The sequence below is a fragment of the Macaca fascicularis genome, chromosome 5 (genome assembly GCF_037993035.2).
Source record: "Macaca fascicularis isolate 582-1 chromosome 5, T2T-MFA8v1.1".
NCBI lineage: Eukaryota > Metazoa > Chordata > Mammalia > Primates > Cercopithecidae > Macaca > Macaca fascicularis.
In genome coordinates, this window is record NC_088379.1 from 159,573,075 (window position 1) to 159,593,305 (window position 20,231).

General features: G+C 35.0%; 1 long non-coding RNA gene across 2 annotated transcripts in view; it reads left to right on the forward strand.

The window, feature by feature from the left end:
• The window catches only part of LOC102120384 (uncharacterized), a 78,417-nt gene that overhangs the window by 28,022 nt on the left and 30,164 nt on the right, over window positions 1-20,231 (forward strand). The window contains exon 5 of one of the 2 annotated variants that reach the window (XR_010587048.1): window positions 19,791-19,850. The exons of the other annotated variant lie outside the window; for it this stretch is intronic. This is a non-coding gene — a long non-coding RNA (uncharacterized lncRNA). Of the gene's footprint in view, window positions 1-19,790; window positions 19,851-20,231 lie in introns of those variants that run through there. 2 annotated transcript variants of the gene reach the window in all.

A 20,231-nucleotide genomic window follows, 5' to 3' on the forward strand; every position in this document is an offset into this window, starting at 1 on the left:
ATTGCGTTGCTCAAATCTATATTCTTACTTATTTTCTGTCTACTGGTATCATTTATTGAGAGAGGGGTGTTCAAATCTCTGATTATAGTTTTAGATTTGCACAGTCATATTTACAACTATATGTGTTTTCTGATTAAATGACCTCTTTATCAATATGAAATTACCTTCTTTATTCCTGGTAATTGTCTTTTCTCTGAAATCGACCCTGTTTGATACTAATGTAGCCATGTTAACTTTCTTCTGAGCTTTTTTATGTAATCAGATAACCTCTCAATTGGGATATTTAGACCATTTGCTTTAATGTGACTATTGATATTGTTAGGTTTAAATGTCATCTTGCTGTTTGTTTTCTATTTACCCTATTTATTCTTTGTTCCCTTTTTCTGCCTTGTTTGGTTTTTTAAAAAAATGATTCCATTTTATCTCCATTGTTGGCTTATTAACTGTAACTCTTCATGTTCTTTTAGTTGTGGCTTTAGCATTTGTTGTCTATATCTTCAATGTAATAGTCTACTTTTCAAGTGCTACTGCAATACTTCACATAGAGTATAAGAACTTTAAAACTGTATACTTCTTTTTCTCCCTTCTCATCTTTTGTGCCTTTGTTTTCATATATTCTGCCTCTACATATGTTATAAATCCAACAATATGTTGTTTTTATTTAGTATTGCTATTTATAGTTTATTGGTATTATTATAATAAATTATCTTTTAAAATGACTTAAATGCTAAGAAAAAATCTTGTATATTTACTCTTGTGATGAACATTTATAGTGTTCTTCAGAAACCTGTGGATGAATATTTCCATTTGCTATCATTTTCCTTCTGCCTAAAGAGCTTCCTTTAACATATAACATAAAGGAAGTATTGTACATAGTATTTACATAATGTATTTCTGCTGGTTTTAATTCTTTCAGCTTTGCATCCCTGGAAAAGTTTTTGTTCCATCATTGTTTCTGAAAGATACTTTCACTGGGTATAGAATTCTAGGTTGATAGGTTTTTTTTTTCTTTCGGTACTTTAAAATTTTTGCTCTGCTGCCTTTTCACTTGCATTGCTTCTGATGGTAAATCTACTGTCATCCTTATCTTTGCACCCCTATCTTTGTACATATCTTCTTTTGTTTGGGCTGCTTTTGAGATTTTGTCTGTATCACTGGTATTGAACATTTTATTATATGTGCCTTTTCTTCATGTTTATTCTTGTTAGTGTTTGTGAATCTCTTTGAATCTGAATTTATGGTTTTCATCAAATTTGAAAAAAGATTAGCTTTTATTCCTTCAAATATGTTTTCTTTTCCTCGTCCTTTCCTGGGACTCTAATTACACATTTTTATGTCACCTAAAGTTGTTTGACAGCTCACTGATTCTCTTTTCATTTTAAAAATACATTTTTTCTCCCAATGTTTCCTTTTGAGTAGTCTCTCTTGCTATGTGTTCAAGTTAACTGATCTTTTCTTCTGCTATTATGTATGTCTAATCTACTATTATCACATTCCATGTTTTTTTCTTCTCAGAATTGTAGGTTTCATCTTTAGCAGTTCACATTTGGATTTTGGAAATGAGATTTTGGTTTTGGATCTGTTTTATGGGTATGTTTTCAACTTATGGAATACAGTTATAGTAATGGTTTTAATGACCTTCTCTACTAATTCTAACATCTGTGTCAGATATGAGTGTATTGTAATTGATGGATTTCTTTTCCCTCAATGTGAGCCTCTTTTCCTGCTTTTTTGCATACCTGCTAATTTTGGTTAGGAAGACAGACATTGTGAATTTTACCTTGTTAGTTGCTAGTTATGTTCATATCTTGAGCTTTGTTCTGGATTGTGATTAAATTACTTTGAAACTGGTCCATTTTGGTCGTGCTTTTAAGATATGTTAGGTAGGACCAGAGCAGCATTTAGTCTAGGACTAAATTCCCCACTTTTGAGGCAAAGCCTTCTGAGCATTCTGCCTATTTTCCTGTGAATGTGAGGTTTCCCTGTCTGGCTAGTGAGAATAGGCACTACTGTCAGACTTAGGTAGCTTCTTTAGACCCATGCACTGCTAGTTCTCTGCAGAATACTTCAGAGGAACCCTCTGTAGATCTCCAGAGTTATCTATCTGTATAGCAGATGTCTGTCTCTCTCCTGTAATCTGTCCTGTGAACTCCCTGCACTTCCTGGTAATCTGTTTGTGTTCTTTTTGGACTCTTAGTTCTTCAACTCGGGGAATCTGCCAGTCCCCACCTGAGTTCCTCCTCCTGGTGCATGATCTGGAAACTCAATCACACACACACTTCATTTGTTTTGTATCTCTTAGGGATCACTGTTCTTTGTTTCTTGATGTGCAGTATCTTGAAAACTGTTGTTGTATATACTTTGTCTGTTTGCTTGGTTATTTCAACCAGGAATATAAATTTGGTCCATGTGACTCCATCTTTTCCAGAGTGAAATTTCTACTTCAAGTGTTTATGAAAAGGTTTTTTTAGTTTTGCCATATGATTTTCTATTTGAATTTAGGCAGTAATCTAAATTGTACTTTAGATTAAGAAGGGAATGAATTACTTTATGTGAAATACATATTTATATAAAGAAATATTTTACATACAAAAGGTGTATTGTAAATAAAATAATTAACTTTTGTGTGTTTTCATAGTTTGGTTAGAAAAGTAATTATTTTGATTTATTAGCAGCTGTAAGTCTAATAATAAAAGTAGCAGTAATTTTACACTTTTAACTATATTACAGTAAAAGTTATTTTTTGAAATTAAAATATATATGTCTGGAGGTCATGCTAAATACATTTTAAACTGAATATAATTATGGTTTTTTAATACTGCAGATTATTAAAGCTAAATAAGTCTTATGTAAAGACTTAAGAAATTTTCCGAAGTAACTATCACTTACTGATTGTATACTTTGTGACAGGTACTTCATAAAATTATTTTTTATTCTCATAATGTATTTATTGAGTAGATATCATTATCCTTATTTGAGAGATGAGGAAACTGATATCTAATAGGATTATATAATTTGCCAAAGTTACAGAGTAAGTTAAATGATACAGCCTGGATTTAAACAGGTCAGATAACTAAAACCCAAAGTATTTTATTATGCCATACTGGTCAAAATTCTCAACTCTATAAAGAACTTCCAATTATTAAGATTTTTAAAAATGTGTTTTAATAATGAATTTGTTGGTTAGTTTTAGCTTATTAACATACCAAACAGGAGAGTAATATTTTATAAATTTTATCTCCTGTAATATAACGATCATTTAATGTCACACTTCAAGTCTGATTATAAGTCACATTTTGAAACACTCTGCAGTTTCCATAGTGCTTTCACCTAGTTTTATGTATTAATTCTCATAGCCACATGGGTATGTCATTAACCTCATTTTGCTCAAACTTTACCACCTGGTCTAGGTTCCCATTATTCTTAGATGAGTGTTTTTTCTATGATTCCAAGCTAGCCTTTTTGTGTCATTAACTTATTTTATTAAAACAAACAAATAAGCAAAACCAAAATGACATTGATATAAAACCAAATCATTTTCCCTGTTTTTATCATAATACCTTTAAAAATAAAGTTTTATTTGTAATATATTCTTTTTATATTTGAGCAGATATTAAAACATTTTTCTCACTATAGTTATGCCAGGTTTTGATTTGCTTTGCAGTCTTGCAGGCAATCTCACTGAATGTGGTACTCAGAGTACTGGTGGAATATTCACCGATTATCATTTGGTGCCAGACTGATAGGAAGCAATATGTGTGTGTGTGTGTATATATATATATATGTATATATATACACACACACACATATATAATATATACATTTAATAAATTTTATTGTTCATTTATTAAGCTGTATTTAAGTAGTGCCCATTTAAAAATATCTTTGTATTGTGAAACACAAGCAGATTTTATATCCTAGTCATTATTATCTAATTAGGATCCAGAACTAAGTTGTAGGGGAATTTTTTTTTTTTTTTCTTTGAGATGGAGTCTCACTCTGCTGCCCAGGCTGGAGTGCAGTGGCGTGATCTCGGCTCACTGCAACCTCCAACTCTCTGGTTCAAGTGATTCTCCTGCCTCAGCCTCCCGAGTAGCTGGGATTACAGGCACGTGCCACCATGCCCAGCTAATGTTTGTATTTTTAGTAGAGACGGGGTTTTCCCATGTTGGCCAGGATGATCTTGATCTTCTGACCTCGTAATCTGCCCACCTTGGCCTCTCAAAGTGCTGGGATTACAGGCATGAGTCACCGCCCCTGGCCGTAGGAGAATTCTTTAAGGTGTCTTAAAGATCATACTTCCTCAAAATAATATGCAATGTTTTTGTATGCCTATTATAATATTATGATGTCTAACTTATTATCAGTGTTTGTTGTTATTAAACCATTATTATATCTGTTATGGGTTGAACTGTGCCCCCCCAAAAGAATATAGTATGTTGAAGTCTTAACCCCCAGTGCCTAAGAATATGACCTTATTTGGAGATAGGGTCTTTAAAGAGGTAATCAAGTTAAAATGAGGTCATTAGAGAGAGCTGTCATCCAATATGAATGGTGTCCTTATTAGAAGGGGATATTTGGACAGACAGAAGATGGGAGTGATGCATTTACAAACCAAGGAACACCAGAGATTGGTGGCAAACACCAGAAGCTGGGAAGGGGCAAGGAAGGATTCTCCCCTAGAACTGTCAGAGAGAGCATGGCCCTGCCTGCTGATACCTTGATTTTGAATTTCTAGCCTCCAGAACTGTGAGCCTATAAATTCCTGTTGTTTTAAGTCACCCAGTTTTTGGTACTTTGTTATGGCTGCCCTAGGAAAGTAATGTAGTACCTGAAATAGAAATAGAACCTCTTGCTTTAAGGACTGAATACACTGAATATACTGAGACCTTAAATACCAGGACATGCTCATGATTTACTTTTTCTCTCACCCTATTCCATCCAAGGCTTCGGTGTTAGAAGTAGCAGAAGGTCCTTGGTCCTAGAAGCTCCTTGCTCTCAAAAACTCCTGCAATATGCACCAGCAAAGTCCGGCTTCACTTACCAATATGAAGCTTACAATACACAGGCCTCTGCTTTAGTGTAAAACAGGAGCGTTTAGATGACATTCCAAACCACTGTCAGTCTAGACAGTAGTTGCCTCCATGAGCCTTGTCTATAGCCAGACAGGCACTGCTCACTCTTCTCTCTATCGTTTCTTCTTCCTCCTCCTTGGCTGTCATGTGACGCCAGACTGGCAGGAAGCAATGAAAACACGAGTGTCATGGCACTGATGGGAAGTGTGGCTGGGGCCCTCTGCTGTTACGGCTCTGCATTGTCTCCCTCAGGGGGAGCATCTGCGGTCTCAGTGTGGAGAGCAGGTGGATCCCACACTTTATGTCCAGTGCCCTGGCCTCTCACTGGAGCTTCTGTGTCACAACTCCACTGGAAAGATCTGAATATATTTGACTTTATTTATAATTTTATTCTTACCTCAAAATCATCCACCCCTGTTGAAGACATGTCCATTTCTGACAGTGACATGGTCAGTCTTCCACTAATCCGGACTCAGGCAGTCTTTTTTCTCTTCCATGGTCTTCTTTATCCCATCAATCACCAGATGAGATAAGTGTTTCAATCCCATAATATTTCTCATTTTGTTCCTTTCATATTCACTCACACTTGCCAGTTTCCTCATCTAGATTCTGCAGGCTACTATAATAGTCTTTTAATTGGTTTCCCTATCTCTTGTTTCTAGTGCAAGGGCTTTCCAACTCTGAAGTAGTTGATAGTCTTATCTATTCAACCAGATTGCAAATTCTTTGAAGAGATGGATCTTTGCATATCTAGGAATTTATCATAATAGCATTGTCTCACTCAAAATAGCAATTAAAAAACATAAATTCTATAGACACTACCTGGAATCCTAGTTCTACCACTTATTAGCTCTGTGAGATGAGTCAAGCTACTTAACTTCTATTTGCTTCAATTCACCTATCTGTAGAATAAGGATAATCTATGCTCGTCAGGTTGTAGAGTGGGAAGTTGGTGTGAATCAAATAATAAATGTAAAGCACTTAGGACAGTGCCAAAGATATGTAGTAAGTTTTCAGTAAAATGTTCACCTCTATTTTACTGTTTTGTACTTAGATGTTCATCAAATATTTGTAAATGAATCCAACTGATACTACATGACCACAAGAACAGACATGTGCTTTTACTGCATCTGAACATATGTTGCCTATCTTAATTATGGTGATGTAGTTCTTAGCTTTTTGAGCTTCTCAAGCATAAAATTAGGGTAACACCTACTCATAGGGTTGTTTAAAGATGAAAATAGGCCGGGCGCGGTGGCTCAAGCCTGTAATCCCAGCACTTTGGGAGGCCGAGACGGGCGGATCACAAGGTCACAAGATCGAGACCATCCTGGCTAACCCGGTGAAACCCCGTCTCTACTAAAAAATACAAAAAACTAGCCGGGCGAGGTGGCGGGCGCCTGTAGTCCCAGCTACTCGGGAGGCTGAGACAGGAGAATGGCGTGAACCCGAAAGGCGGAGCTTGCAGTGAGCTGAGATCCGACCACTGCACTCCAGCCTGGGTGACAGAGTGAGACTCCGTCTCAAAAAAAAAAAGATGAAAATAAATGAGCTGCCATTGGTAAGGGCTGAGTCCAGTGCCTGACATATAGTAAATACTAAATAAATGGCACCCAGTAGAAATAGAAATAATGGCAATACTATTAGTAGTAAAGCAGTGGTAGCAGTGATGGTGGTGGTTTTAACAGTAGCAATAATAGTAGTAATGGAGCGGGCAGCAGTATTTCATTTAGTTTCTTGTAACTGTGGGACATATAAGAAATTGAGAGCAGCTTGGGGAAATGTGAGGAAAAGACATTAAGATTTACTTGAGATTGGGTGAGCATTGATAGTTGAAGCCATGGACGTGGATGAGGTGGTTTGGGGATGTAGAGGACCACAAGGGGAGAATCAAGGAATCAAGGGAAGGGAAGGACAAGGGGAAAGTTGAGTGTATTGGGAAGTTGCGGGTTGGGTTTTAGTAAGTTCTTGTCCATCTGATTCAGAGGTAGTGGGAGGAAGCACATGAGTTCTAAGAGGGGCAGCTATGGTAAGAAAGTTAAGGAAGACACCTAGTAGGCTGTGCTGTAGTGCCTGCCCAGCCTGCATCTCCAGTCATTTCTCAACCATGTTCTCATCTTTCCACCTTTCTCTGACTTTGTCTCCTTTCCTTCTTAACATTTAAAGAATTAATTTCTTTATCTATATACCCATATAAAAGATTTATCATAAATGAATAAGTCTGGTCATATTCCATCTGCTTTCTTTAATGTAGTTCTCTTATTATTTTTTGTTTGCCTCCTCTTTTCCCACTGCTCCTCTCTCCTGCTTATTGGCACTGCTTTTGCCTGTGTAATCATGCTATAGACCAAACACATATTCTTTTGTACTTTGTATTAACCCTCAGATAATCATATATGGATGTGAATGCATATACACATATTAACATACTGGGGTATAATAAAATGTTCTCATATCTGATAAGCCAAGTCCTTCCTCATCCCCTTTTCTTAAAAAATATTTTTGCGACAGGGCACGGTGGCTCATGCCTGTAATCCCAGCACTTTGGGAAGCCAAGGCGGGTGGATCACCTGAGGTCAGGAGTTCAAGACCAGCCTGACCAACATGGAGAGAACCCCATCTCTACTAAAAATACAAAAAAATTAGCTGGGTGTAGTGGCTCGTGCCTGTAATCCCACCTACTTGGGAGGCTGAGGCAGGAGAATCACTTGAACCTGCGAGGCAGAGGTTGTGGTGAGCTGAGATCGCGCCATTGCACTTCAGCCTGGGCAGCAAAAGCAAAACTCTGTCTCAAAAAAAAAAAAATATATATATATATATATATAGTTATTGTTTGGCATTTGTTCTTTCACATGAGCCTTAAGATTATCTTATCCAAAGGAGGAAATTCTAATTGGATTTATTTTGAGTATATAATTAACTTGGTAGAATTGACATTTTTATTATAATGTCTTTCCATCTAAGAAAATGTTTTTTTTTTTCCATTTTTATATATCTTGTTTTATTGTTCTTCAATACCTTTTAGAAATATGTGCCATGGATCATATCACAGAATTGTCAACTTCCACACTTTGCTTAGAAAGGATGGTATGAAGTTGGAAACAATTGCAGTTTTGTATGATAAAGACTGGAGTGTGTGTGCGTGTGTGTGTTTGTGTGTGTGTGTAGATGCAGCATTTAAGAACAAAACCATATTATTCATTGACCTGGAATTTCAGTAAGAGACACTTGGGAAGAGTCACAAGTTACGTCTGCTGAGGATCACCAACTTCATATGATAGCTGTTCAGCCACTGTACCAAAGGAGACAATCCCTTGAAAGTAGGGGGCTTGGGTATAAGGAACTGTCCATCAGAAAGCATCCCAGTATGAGAAATCATATATTGCGTATAGGTGAAAAACAGGGAAAACTATGGTTCAGAGCAGCCAGGAGGAAAACCAGAGGAAAAGTGACTACATTATACCAAATGATACATTTGATGAATAACAATTATCCAAAACTGTGTATTTTATATATTCAATTTCTATATTTAATATTACACCTCTTAAAATCACATGATGACTTATCGGTGTGTGACAAGGACTAAATTCAGATGATGCCTGGGAGCCAAAGAGAAAGAAATCATACTGAGAGGAATGGATGTATTTAGTATAGAAATTCAGATAATGTTTTTCTAAACGTGCGGAAACGGCGTCTGGCTCCTTGTGATGAGAATCCTAGCTGGATGGAGCAGGGATTCGAGGGAAAGAAGTCAGAGGAATAGGACTGCATGAGCTGTGAGGCCTGACAAGGGCTACGCATGATTGGTTCCTGCCCAGTCAAATGGAGGCAGGAGAATACAGTCTGGAGGCTGGGAACCTAAGGCTGTTTCACGCCGACTGCCTATAACTAATTGAAAGGAAAACCCTAACTTTCCAAGCCTAAGTAACAAAAGGACCAGAGGCTACTCCCTTTGTAAACCCCCCACCTTTTCTGCACTGGCAGATGGGAAATTGGCTGTCCACAGCAAATCAGACTGATTGCTGGTGGAGTCTTTGTTTGCAACTTTGTAACTTCACTCCGGCCTGTGAATGGTTGCTGTCCACAACCAATCAGACTGATTGCCAGCTGAGTCTTCATTTGCATAGAAGTATCACTTTGTAACTTCACCCTAGCGTCTGATTGGTTGCTTTGTGCAACTTCACTTCAGCCTGTGGTTGGCTGCTTTCTGCAACCAATCAGGCTGACTGCTGGCTACCACTTCATTTACATGAGGTGAGCATGAAGTGGCCAATGGGAAATTTCTAAGGGGTATTTGAACCCAAGAAGATTCTGTATCTGGGCCCTTGAGCTGTTGCTCAGGTTAGCTCCCACACTGTGGAGTGTACTTTCGTTTTCAGTAAATCCCTGTGTTCCTTCTTTTGTTGCTTCATTCTTTGTTTGCTTTGCTGGGAGTTTTGTTCAGTTCTTTATTCAAAATGCCAAGAACCTGGACAACTTGCAGTCACGACCCTCTATCAGTGACAGAATTCCTGTGGTCCCTGGTGACTTCGGACTGATTCCAAGGCTCACTGCGTTGGTGGTCAGATTGATTTCCCACTCTCCTCTTACTGCTTGCAGTAAAAGAAAGATTGTTATGAACTCAAGCTGGCAGGACTTAGCCTCAGTTTTCAAATACCCCCTGTGATGTACCAGTACTTTATAGAAAGAAACTATTTTTAATCTTTGAAGCCATAAATTATCCCCTAAATGTATATGTGTGTTCACTATTATTTTCCTTGAAAAGCATTCTTCTAAATCTTAAAAAATATTATAGTTTTAACCAAAAGAAAAATTTTAATTTTTGCCTCAGTGATTCAAATCATATTGACGAATGCTGTGTGGTTTAGGTTTTTTCTTAATGATTCAGTGATTTATTCCAAATGAGACATATTTCTCCTGGCTGCCTACTTTTACTATAAATATCTCACAAATATTGTACCTTAAATAGCATTCTTAGCAACTGCAAATTAAAAATCATCTCTATTCAGCTAAATAGTAAGATGATATCCACTTATTATTTCTGATGTTTCCTCTTTTTTCTATGTCTCTATATTTCTGCGTTTAAATGTGTGGTTTAAACAAAACATTCAATACAAAATGTAAAATATGACAGCTGTTTTACTTTAAATAATATCTAGAACAACCAAGATTTATCTATAACTTCTCTAAGGATAGTCCCAAGGAATAGTATCTTTATCATCTTCTGTAGGGTCATTTTAATTGTAATTATGCATAGCATGTGGCCTTTTAAAATTTGTAATTTTTATTTATGATGCTTAAAAATGCGGTGGTCATAATATAAAATAGCTTCAATTAGTATATTTATTCTTTTTCCACTGCAGTCTTTAAAAATGAATAATAAACTCCCAGTGAACTTTTACCCTGTAAATGACCTGATATGACACATTTGAACTTGCAATGAACTTACACATGAACTTTCAGTTATCCTCTGAGAAATATAGCAGATGGAAAATAGGCAGATTTTTCAAATATTTTCAGATGCAGGACTTTGACATGCTCAACAGAGGCAACAAGGCTGGTTATCTCTTGGCAGTGTTTACTTTGCTGGCTTTGTTGTACTGCAGGCTGTTTCGTTACATTATATGCCTGAACAGAGAGGTTCAGTTATATTTGTGTTTGACTGACACCTTAATTTTAAACCAGTTCTTGCGTATATATTTAAAGACAAAATTAACTTTGGTAGGCCAAGGCGGGTGGATCACAAGGTGAGGAGTTCAAGACCAGCCTGGCCAAGATGGTGAAACCCCATCTCTACTAAAAACACAAAAATTAGCTGGGTGTGGTGGCAGGCGCCTGTATTCACAGCTACTGGGGAGGCTGAGGCAGGAGAATTGCTTGAACCCAGGGGGCAGAGGTTGCAGTGAGCCAAGATCGTGCCACTGCACTCCAGCCTGGGTGAGAGTGAGACTCTATCTCAAAAAAAAAAAACAAAACAAAAAAAAAAAAAAAACAAAACAAAACGAATTGGGTCATAAAATATAACAAATTCTAAGAGAACTTTATTGAATCAATTGAAACAATGTTGTTTCAAATCATTTAGATACTAGGGGGTTTTAAAGGTTCATTTCAGATTGTAGAATATGAATCAGCTATAATGTCTTTTCCTTTGAATAGTTTTCAGCTAGAAATTCATGTCAAAATGTATGTGGTTTCTGAAAGGTCACATGGGAAAAGAAGAGGAGAATTAACTGAGCACTAACTATGCTACTATTATTGCTATGGTGTGAGATAGGCTTCTTAGAGTTACTTAATCCTAACAACTTTCTTCCAATGTAGTTCATTTTACAGAAGACAAAATCATGCTCATTTTACAGAGAAGGGAGAAAAAGATTGAGTAACTTGCCCGAGAAAACACAGCTAACTAGTATTCAACTTCAGTTCTCTCAGACACTCAAACCCTTGCTCCTTGAACAACTTCATGCTCCCAGAAACAAAATATTTTGTTTGATCAAATAACTGCTAAAGATCCAAGTGTGATAAAACTGTAATATTTTTATAATCTTCGTTTTGAGAATGTAAAGAGTTTCTTTATATTTATTCCATAATATCTTTAAATAACTTAGAATGAATAAATTATTTCAGAAAGCTCTCAGTGGTTTAAAGATAGTAGCTAAGATTTCTGCTTCTCTTGACAAAAAAACTATACATCTATTACATTTACCAAATAATGCAGTCATATATACTATTTATCTTCTGATATGCATCTCTTTCCTTAGAATCAATTCTTTTTAACACCCACTTTATTCTCAGACCATAATTTATTCATTCTAAGTAGTGTTTTAGATGTTATTTAGTTGAGAGAGATTATATTTAATGGACAAGGATGTGTGAAATGGCACATAACTGCATTTATAAGATCAGAATGTGAACTGTGTCAAGCTATCATTAGTCCAGCTTTTTTGACATTTGACTTAGTAATGACAGTATCATTGGTCAGGCAGATAAATATCTTTCCATTGTACAAGGATGTGCTCAGAAGCTTAAAAGACCTGTTGTGATCTTGTCAGTGATGTAATTTAAATGTATAACAAGTTAAAATAAGTTATTATTCACTTTAAGAGACTTTCTAATATTCTTCATTCTTTAATTTTTGCATTTTTTCATTTATTTTTAAAAACAATTTTTTTCATTAAAAGTAGGAACAGATTTTATGTTAAAATAAGTGATGCTGTTTTTCTCTCCAATGTTTAGCTTTTGAAGGTAGAGCAGTGTAGGCTGAAAGAGCAAAGAGGTCTACTCCTTCTTCCTTTATTTATTTATTTTTCCTAGAGATGTGATCTCTGTTTGTTGTGCAGGTTGGACTTGAACTCCTAGGCTCTGGCCTTAGCTGCCCAAGTAGAGTCATGGGACTAGAGTCATGCCCCATTGTACCTAGCTCCGTCTTTCATTAATAAGACTTTCTATCCTGTTAAGACTTGAGAGAGGAGCACACTAATTTCCCTATGTATTGTACATAGGGAAGAGACTTAGTTAGGGGTTAAATATTAATTTCCCAAAGAAAGCAGGGAGAAACCTTACTTGGGGGATAAGTCTACAGACTATCTTTGGTTTCATGACATTAAGATTAATTGGTATATATAAACTACAAATTTTATAGTTACTTACTCTTCCAAGATTTCTTAAAATATTACTTACTCTTTCAAATTTCTTAAATTTGAGGTTTTCCTTGTTTATCTTAAACTACAGGTGTATACTTTGGCACTACAATTATAAAGCGTCATAGAGGGGAAGTTTAGTTTGGATTTTGAAATTTTAATACAGGAACATATCTGCATAATACTCAAAATGATATATTTTTTTAGACATGATATGGAAATGGCAGAAAACATCAAATTTAAGCATTTTTTTTTAACACTGTAATGAAATTTTTTCTTTTGTCCTTTTACTTTAAGACAGGCTTCTGAAAACTACAAAGCAATATTGTTTCAAATAGTATAAAGTATAAAGTGTCAGCTAAAAAAGCTTGACTGTTAATAGAAAGTTAACATAAAATTTTATAAATTTTCTATTAATAATCTAAAAATATATTAGTTTGGACTTTTTTATTTCAAGTGACAGAAGTTTAAGCTAGCATAAACCAAAAAAGGGTGGTAGTCATATGTGAACGTAAATACATATAATATTTGGATCATATTGTATACCATTTTTGCATCTTTTAAAAAATCTTAACATTAGGAGTATTTCTTTATGATTACATGCTCTTTAACATTATTTCAAAAGTGCTTCATAGCATTTCATTATCCACATATATCAAAGTGTATGTAACCATCCCATTCTTGTTAGACATTTAGATTGCTTCCAATACACTGTTTCCAAATTCTCTGCCCAAGTAGAACAAAAAGCGTGATTGGAAACTTAAACAGCGATGAAGTTTAAAGCCACAAAATATTTGTCTGAATTCAGAAATGAAACTCAAAGGCAGCTGTAATTAGTTATTTAGTATTCAGCTAGTGTTTTTTTTTTTTTTTAATTTTTGAGACAGAGTCTCACTCTGTTGTCAGACTGGAGTTCTGTGGCAGGGTCTCGGCTCACTGCAACCTCCGCCTCCCTGGTTCAAGTGATTCTCCTGCCTCAGCCTCCCGAGTAACTGGGACTACAGGTGCCCGCCACCACGTCCAGCTAATTTTTTGTATTTTTAGTAGAGATGGGGTTTCACTGTGTTAGCCAGGATGGTTTCAATCTCCTGAGCTCATGATCCACCTGCCTCGGCCTCCCACAGTGCTGGGATTACAGGCGTGAGCCACTGCGCCCAGCCACTGGTGAATATTTTTAATTGTTTATTAAATTCAGTGTGACTCAAAAATAGTTTTTAACACATTTCTTATAATGAACTTAAAGTCTCAATTTACTTTTGGTCTTTTTTTGTTTTGTTTTGGGCTTTTGTCAGTTTGCACTGTGCCAGCCTTTCAAGTTTTCGGCATATAATTTTAACCAGTATCCGTAACATTTATGATACAGTTTGCAGTTACACTTTTAGAGCCGTGAGTTACTTGAAACTTTGTTATAGACATATTCTCTATATATGCCTTTGTTAAAAAATAGAGCCACCTAGGGTTAAAACAGTTTTTAATTTTTTGGTATTTTTCTAATTTTCTACAATTAGAAATTATGTTTCTATTATAATCTCCCCACAATTTTTTTCAAACCTATATTTTATCTTTATAAATATTATTATTTCATTAATAACATAATTACTGATTTATATATTTAGAATAGTTTTTGTTTATTTAAAAAAGTTTCTCATGTACAGTAGTATGATCCATTCTAGGGCATGTTATTCCTATATAATCTCATTGTTTATATTTGTAATCTTTGACAATTTTAAATTGTTTATCAAAGTCAGTTTTGACCCAAAAATGGTTCAGGTGAATGCTTGTTACCATGATGGTTTCAGAGCAACTGCAGTCTGCATGGTAGGAGGGCCCAAAGCAACCGAAAAGGAAATGAGAACAGCTGAAAGTATTTTTTAAAGGTTTGCATGTGAAGCAAAAGACAGAATGTCAGTGTAGCTAATATTTTTTTTATGGGCAGGGTCTTGCTGTGTTGCACAGGCTGCTTTCAAACTCCTGGGCTCAAATGATCCTCCCATCTAAGTCTTCTGAGTAGCTGGGACTAACTAAATTTAAAGTGTGATAGTGATCAAATTATTTTACAGAAGTCATTATTACGCTCAGTGTTTTTTCCTAGAGTATTTATGTATTCACTCAGCACATTGTATGTTAAGCAACAGATACTATTGGCAATACAAATGAGCCCTGTACTAACAACTTTACAGTTTAGTAATACACCTATAAAAAAGTTAAGCATTAGGAAAGTTTTATAGATGCCAAATTTTACCAGAAAACCTGTACATTTTTTGTCTTGACTTAGAGATTATGTTCAGAAAGGTAATGTAATGTACACAGGTGGTAGAATCGGAAGTAACAGACCTTCTGGCCACTTATATGGTACATCCCACTGTTTGGTGTCTGGAGAGCACTTCATTTGTTCCAGAAACTTCTCTTTTCCTTAAAAATATCCAGATAAAGAAATTGTGTATTATTTCTGTAACCAAATTGAATTATATCATGTATTTAAAGTATGTTATAGAGTTAATCAAGAAAACCTAGGTTTAAAAATGCAAGCCCTATTAATAAAAATAAGTGTTGGTGAGAGATGTAAAAAAAATTCTGTTTTTTCTTTACATGAAAAGAGACTCATATCAAATCATGTCATTCTTTATCAAAAACGAACATCATAAAACATTTAATAATACAAAAAATGTAAACAGCAAAATAAATGAAAACAGTCTTTGATCTCATCACTCAACAGAGAATCAAAGTATTTTTAAATTAAAGATAATCACAGTTGAATTTTCAAGACTATCTATATCGTTAATTCATACATTCAGCCATTTATTATTTTAACTAACATTTATTGAGTCCCTTGCTACATGGCAATCCCTTCTTGGCCCTTGGTATATAGTTGTGAGCAGGACACACAAGGTGCCTATCCTCTTGGGATGTAGTGAGTAGATAGAAATTATACTAATAACCTCACAAACAAAGAATTGCAAAATACTTTGAGGAAAAAATAAAGGATGCTGTGAAAAAGAATAATAGGGGAACATAATTTAGCCGCTAAGGAAGTCTTTACCTAAATGATTTTTAAAAAGAAAAAAAACAGGCCGGGCGCGGTGGCTCACGCCTGTAATCCCAGCACTTTGGGAGGCCGAGGCGGGCGGATCACGAGGTCAGGAGATCGAGACCATCCTGGCTAACACTGTGAAACTCTGTCTCTAGTAAAAATACAAAAAAACTAGCCAGGCGTGGCGGCCGGCGCCTGTAGTCCCAGCTACTCGGGAGGCTGAGGCAGGAGAATGGCGTGAACCCGGGAGGCAGAGCTTGCAGTGAGCCGAGATCCGGCCACTGCACTCCAGCCGGGGTGACAGAGCGAGACTCCGTCTTAAAAAAACAAAAAACAAAAAACAAAAAACCGAGAAACCTGAAAGATGAGTATGAGTTACCTTCTTAGGCACTTAAAATAAAGCAATGAAAACACAGTTATATGTCACAATATATGACATTTATTCTTCAGTTAATATTGTTGAATCAGTAAATGGCTCTTCCAAAACATGAGAAAACAATGTGTTAAAAGAGAAAGCATAAAACAAGATTTCTCAAGTTAAATCAAAATTATAGTAGTGGAAATAAACAAATACTATAATGCTGCAAGACAGGTAATGTCTTGCAGTTGATTAAAATCACAACCCAACTAAGTGCTGGGAAGCACACTGGAACAAAAAATGCGGGAAAGTTGAAAAAAAAAAACCAGAATGGGCAAGGAACAAGAAGAAAAAGGAAGAGGAGCAAGAAGAGGAGGAGGAGGAGAATGAGAGGGGGAAAAATAGGGGAGATGGAGATGGTATTAATAGTGTGAAAGGAAAATAAAATTTGGGACCCCCAAATAACTAAGCTAAAGGGAAAAGTCAAGCTGGGAACTGCTTAGGACAAATGGGCTGTGTCACAGGCACATCCTTAACTTTGGCAACATAAACTTCCTAAACTGGCTGAGACTGGTCCAGAAATTTTGCGTTAACAATAGTAAAGTTGGCTTCAAGTGGCGTAAAATATTCCCAATGAAAATAACGTGGTCATGCATCTTATATGCCAAATAACAGCATAGAGGCACTTAAATCAGAACTATTAGATACCAAAAGAGAAACAAAAGAAATACAATTACTATGGAAGATTTTTAACAGGTCTTAATATTTTATCAAGTTGATTTATTTTAATTTTATTTATTAATTTAATTTTATATTAATAAATATAAATAATAAATAAATATAATAAATAAAATTAAATATAATTTAATTTTATAAATAAATACATATTTATTTATTTATTTATTATTATACTTTAAGTTCTAGGGTACATGTGCACAACATGCAGATTTGTTACATATGTATACATGTGCCATGTTGGTGTGCTGCACCCGTTAACTCGTCATTTACATTAGGTATATCTCCTAATGCTATCCCTTCCCCCCCACCAACCCCACGACAGGCCCCAGTGCGTGATGTTCCTCACCCTGTGTCCAAGTGTTCTCATTGTTCAGTTCCCACCTATGAGTGAGAACATGCAGTGTTTGGTTTTCTGTCCTTGCAATAGTTTGCTCAGAATAATGGTTTCCAGCTTCATTCGTGTCCCTACAAAGGACATGAACTCATCCTTTTTTATGGCTGCATAGTATTCTATGGTGTATATGTGCCACATTTTCTTAATCCAGTCTATCATTGATGGACATTTGGGTTGGTTCCAAGTCTTTGCTATTGTGAATAGTGTCACAATAAACATACGTGTGCATGTGTCTTTATAGCAGCATGATTTATAAGCCTTTGGGTATATACCCAGTAATGGGATGGCTGGGTCAAATGGTATTTCTGGTTCTAGATCCTTGAGGAATTGCCACACTGTCTTCCACAATGGTTTAACTAGTTTACAGTCCCACCAACGGTGTAAAAGTGTTCCTATTTCTCCACATCCTCTCTCGCACATGTTTCCTGACTTTGTAATGATTGCCATTCTAACTGGTGTGAGATGGTATCTCATTGTGGTTTTGATTTGCATTTCTCTGATGGCCAGTGATGATGAGCATTTTTTCATGTGTCTGTTGGCTACATAAATGTCTTTTTTTGAGAAATGTCTGTTCATATCCTTTGCCCGCTTTTTGATGGGATTGTTTGATTTTTTCTTGTAAATTTGTTTAAGTTCTTTGTAGATTCTTGATATTAGGGTAGATTGTAAAAATTTTCTCCCATTTTGTAGGTTGCCTGTTCACTCTGATGGTAGTTTCTTTTGCTGTGCAGAAGCTCTGTAGTTTAATCAGATCCCATTTGTCAAGTTAGGCCTTTGTCGCCATTGCTTTTTAACAGGACAGAAAATATTAGAATAATATAATAGGATTTAATTCATAGCTGCAGATAGAACATTCCCCCATCAAACCACGCATACACCTTGTTTCCAAGTATCCTCAAAACTACCTTAATCCTTTTCAGAAAGTAGGTATTTTATAGACCACTTTTTTGGGCACGTGTAGTACAATAAATTAATAATTAAACCTTAAGCAACAACAAAAATAAAAAATTCTAACCCATTATAGATATAAAAAGCACTGTCATATGTAACTATTGGATCAAAGAAGAAACGTTCAATTTTAGACTAATGACAAAATAAGAATATTGAGTCTATGATATATCAAATGTGGTTTGAAGCTAAAACTATACTAGTGTATGACTTATAAACCTTAAATGATTTAGATTGCCCTGTTGCTTTAACTGTAATTGTTATTGAGATCCAAAATGGGTAAACTCTATCAGGATCCCAAACTAAGGGAATGTTAGAATTGATCTACCACACATTCATGGATATACTTATTACATATACTTTGGTGCAGAACTAGTGTCATGTTTCAAGAAGCTGGTTTAGATTATAGTGAGGTTCACATTCAAATTTTAGGATCTGAAAAAACGTATGTGGCATAAGCTACAGTAAATTTAAATGGAGTAAGCAGAACAGATTTCTTATTCCAGTATAAATGAATGGGTTGGAATATTGTTAATCACTTATGTGTAAAAATATTTATTGTACAGGCCAACCCAGTTTAATGGGTTATACATTTTGGACTACTTCTATTTTATAGTGTGTATTTTTTAAAAGATCTATATTTCTATGACAAGTTTATTATATATATATACACATATTGTGTATATTTTGAAAGATCTATATTTCTATGACAAGTTTGAATTTTATATTTGTCTATGGCAAAGCATACCCCAATCCTATTCTCTTCCTTTCTTGCTCCATCTTTATATTTATGCTATGTTCAGGCACTGGGGTGTCACATATGTGGTTTTCTTAAAAAATTCTTAGGGAGTTGTGAATCTTTAAATTTTCAACTTCTACTTCTTAATACATGCTGTTCTTTATCAATAAAAACAGAAGTAATATTTCTTCTATTTTTGCTGAAAGTTTTCTAGCTTTTCACTGGAAAAGGGATCAAATATTCAGAATTAGATTTTTTTTTTGCTTACCTTTAAAAAATTTTAACCTATAACGCATGTCTTAATCTATTGTGACTACTCATTAAAATTAATTTCATTAATCTATTTTAATTTGAGGCATTTTGAGATTACTTTAAAAATATAAATGAGAGAATTAAACAAAGTATAATCAATATCTTATTAAATTATGGATAATAAATTTCACCTTGTCTAGGTAGTTTCTTTCCTCTATCCATATATTTATTTCTAGCAGCATTATTACTCATGTGTCTTGTATTATTTATAAGCTTTCTATTCACATCTTTTATCTGTTTGAATAATTTTTTAGAAATTTTAATGTCAGTAATCATATTCACAAAGGTTTGGTCATTTTACTAATTCTGGATTATATTTATAGACATTTTGGTCTATAGTGATTATTTTCATTTAGTAAGTGTTAATCAAAGATAGGAAAATGTTTGAAGTAATAATGACAACAGTAACAATAACAATTAACACTTAAAATATATATGTGTTGAATACCAGCTTAAATTGCTGAAAGTAATTGATGTAGAAATTTGCTTTTAAAATAAACCATTACGTCAATTCCTAGAAACAGGTGTTAACTAAAACCATTGTTTTCTTGATTTGAGGTACAGTATGTGATGACTTCTCCTTAAATTACATAAATGGAAACACTGCAGTGCAGAGGTAATTGCCCTTCACCTGGTTGGCTATGTTCTCTGTTTTAATGGAATGAAAAGAGACTTTCTTGTTCCTGATGTGATGAGTATAGAATGGTATTAATTTTTATTATTTTTTCTGAGACTTCAATATCATATCTCCTAAATCACTGAATTGAAGCATAAACTCTTGTTTATTAAATACCAGAAACTGCCAATTGTACAAATGATCTTCTATTGTTTATCCTATGGAAGTTGATATTTTTTAAATGTAGGTAGGGGACATTCTGCAAATATATATTATTTCTCAAAACTAAACTTGTTTAGAATTTACTTAAATTATATGCATTGATACCAGCTTAGTTTTTGTTTAGAATTTACTTAAATTATATGCATTTACATTCTTTTGTT